Source organism: Rutidosis leptorrhynchoides, chromosome 2 (assembly GCF_046630445.1).
Source record: "Rutidosis leptorrhynchoides isolate AG116_Rl617_1_P2 chromosome 2, CSIRO_AGI_Rlap_v1, whole genome shotgun sequence".
In the NCBI taxonomy this organism is placed as follows: Eukaryota; Viridiplantae; Streptophyta; class Magnoliopsida; order Asterales; family Asteraceae; genus Rutidosis; species Rutidosis leptorrhynchoides.
The window spans coordinates 37,595,777-37,599,079 of NC_092334.1; the positions used below are offsets into that span (position 1 = coordinate 37,595,777).

Consider the following 3,303-nt stretch of genomic DNA (forward strand, 5'->3'; position numbering starts at 1 on the left):
GATTATAGGGCTCCGTCCGACGATCCTCCGGCACCGGTATCCACATCAGAAGCAGACGTCGTTCAGTTGTCGGATGAAGTTCAAAAGCCGAGGGACCAGGTTACGTCTTCCAAGGTGGCATGTGTTAGTTCCGAGGATGATAACTGCACGCGTGATTCTAGTCCCTTGCAAGTCCCAATGAAAATTCAAAATCATGTCGGGCCAGATCAAACATTTGGGCCAGATTGTTCATTTGCTTCTGAAATGGACAAATTTTCTTTAAATGGGCCAGGCCTGGGCGAATGTGACGAGAATGCTCCTAGCTCATACGAAAAAGATTGTGTCGTGGCCTCTAATTAATCTCATACCGCGGTTGCTCGTTTTCGTGCTAAAGAAAAACAAGTCCATCCTCTGATTAAAAGTCACTTCATTAAGCATGTTTGGGGACGGAGAAATATGAAACGTAGCCGACGTAGGGATAATTTTCGATGGCACGAGAGATATTTTATCGAGAATGTGATAAAAGACTCGGAAGAGGACGATGTTTGTTGCTCATGTTGCTCCTCCTGCGCGTCATCGGATTCGGAAACATAGTTTTATTTAGATAGTCGCGATGCGTTGATTTTAGTGTCCTTGTGCTAGTGTGTTTTCCATTAGTTCGAGTCTCTAGTTTTGTTCGTGCGTATAATTGTGTGGATACGTGTGGTTGTGTCATATCTAGCTACTTGCTAGTTTGTTTCATGTACTTTTTATAATTTTAATAAAACTTACTTGCCTTTCAAAAAAAAAAAAAAAAAAATGAACCATCATTTTTTTCCCCTTAAACCCCAATGTGTTTTTGTATGAAATTATTCAGCAGAGATTTATGACTCTTTGGGTGTACTTATTAATGTCGATCCCGTGTTTTTAACACATTTCTCTTGTAAAGATTTGTTACGGGTGAAAAGAAATTTCAAGTTGATGATTTTTTATAATATTCTTGATGAATTTTGTATACATATATCCGTTCCCCTTCCTCTTTTTGACAGCTTCAAACCACAAATATTTGTTTCTATTCTATTCCTAAAAATCATTACTTTCTCAATTTACCCCAAATAAAACACCAAATCGAAATCTCATAATTAATACTAAAAACAAACAACAACAATGATACATAATCACGTAAATTCCACATCTCACAAATGAAATTAAAATATAGAAAAACATAAGATTAGTTGTATATATGTATGTATACATGGTTAATGTCACGAAGGGTACAAAGATTTGCCATCCCATGCGACATAATCACCGGAAGCACCACAAACAAACGCCATACCATCGAACGTTTCACCCTAATTAACAACAACATCCGTGAAACGACGGCTGAATACAAAAAGTACCGTCGATGAGTAACCAAGCTTAGATTAGATGAGTTAGTTGGAAATAAGACCAAAAAATAGAACAAACCTGGAAACACAACTGATTCACCTCATACCCTAATTTCTTTTAATGTTTGCTAGTCCCTAAGATATAAAAATATCTTTGACAATCTCCATGGTATTAGCATTAGTGGCAGCCTACAATTCAATAAAACTTCAGAGATAAGTGAAACTATTTTAATATATAATAAATGGAATGGATGAAAATAATAAAGTACAAAAATAAATTGTTCCTGCCAATACATAATAAAGAGTGATTAACTATGGAAAGCATCAAAGCAACTTATCAGAACAATGTCAATACAAATGAAAGACCATACAACATATAATATGCTACAATGTTCAGATACAAAGTTCAAACAACTGACAGTAACACAATATAACACATTAGCATGTAGATTTGATTTGAAAAGGTGGACACAACAATGATAAACAACCCAAAAGATATTAAAATGGGTATGAGCTGTGATTTTGAAATCCGATGATCATATGTTAACTTTAACTCTACTTTTGAAATTTACCAAAAGTAGAAACGTTTGAAGTTAAAAAATAAACGGTAGCTAAGTAGCGATAATGATAAAACTATCAATCTATTAATTAAATGATTATGGTACCTCCCTTTCAGTTGTCAAAACTACAGCTCCTTTCAGACAGCAAAAATGATATTGAGGGTTCCGATAAGTAGTTTTCAAACGCTCTTCATACCAACATAGAGCCTTACAATGAATACACACATAACTGCGTCACCTAGTCCTCTTAAAAAATAAAGACACCTGCATACCTAAAGATAATTTTACATATAAGAAAAACAACAACAAAGCTAAATAATGAGATGTAGCAAAAGAAAATATTGACCATATACATAACTTTTTATAAAGCTCGCGTGGGTAAATCTTTATCTTCATACCAACAATATAATATAAAGCAACAACATCATGTTCTTTAAATTTTCAGTTTGGAGCACAGTTTCCAGTTAGCAGCATTATAGATTATAATCATTTAATTATACAGAAACATTAATTGGAAGAAACAATATATATATATATATATATATATATATATATATATATATATATATATATATATATATATATATATATATATATATATAAAACACAAAACTTACGCAACAATCACTGTATGGAACATCAATTTTCCACATCCTTTACAAACAATGATGAAAGATATTATTCATAAAAAACAGCACTACAAACCTTCTTGTTCCAATTAAACAGCAATCAAACCGGATATCAGCAATCAGAAAACCCTAGCGACGATGATTATATCTATCCCTAATCTCTCTCTATCATCACTTCATCTTTTGATTTTGCCCTTTTGCCTACCTCAACAAACAACAAAAATAAAGAAAAATTGCAGGAAATCGGAAGATTGCGTACCTTTTATCAATCGAAGAAGAAGACCACATGCATGTAACTAAATGGAATCCTCACTTGTAAAACTTAGGGTTTGTAGATTTAAAATCGACCTCTTAATCGAAAATATCAACGGAGAACCTTTCGGATCGTTGGTCAGAGACGATCGTCTGGAAACCGGTCATGGTTTATCTCGAATAGATCAACCGATGATGTTGAGGATGATTTCTCTGATGAAGAATAAAGATGAAGAATAAGAAAGAAAAAAGAAGAAGAGAAAGGAGCGGGCGTTTGAATTTTGGGTTGGGCAAGTATAATGGAAGGATGTAGTAGCCTGGAGAATCTATATTATATTATAAATAGTGGTAAAAAAAGTAAAATGATCAAAATATTCCTGGCACTATTAATGAATAGTGCTACATGATTTTGTCTATTAGTTATCTAGAAACCGGTCATGGTTTATCTCGAATAGATCAACCGATGATGTTGAGGATGATTTCTCCGATGAAGAATAAAGATGAAGAATAAGAAAG

General features: G+C 33.7%; 1 long non-coding RNA gene across 4 annotated transcripts; it reads right to left on the reverse strand.

Moving 5' to 3' along the window:
- Nucleotides 1–1,076: 1,076 nt before the first annotated feature.
- On the reverse strand, nucleotides 1,077–3,076 carry LOC139890726 (uncharacterized). 4 transcript variants are annotated; one of them, XR_011773437.1, is made up of 4 exons: nucleotides 2,795–3,076; nucleotides 2,012–2,170; nucleotides 1,426–1,535; nucleotides 1,077–1,341 (listed from the first exon to the last, which is right to left on the reverse strand). It is a non-coding gene; the product is annotated as an uncharacterized lncRNA (long non-coding RNA). The 4 variants fall into 4 exon arrangements; XR_011773436.1 differs by having other exon boundaries at nucleotides 2,012–2,178; XR_011773435.1 differs by having other exon boundaries at nucleotides 2,612–3,076.
- Nucleotides 3,077–3,303: the final 227 nt, after the last annotated feature.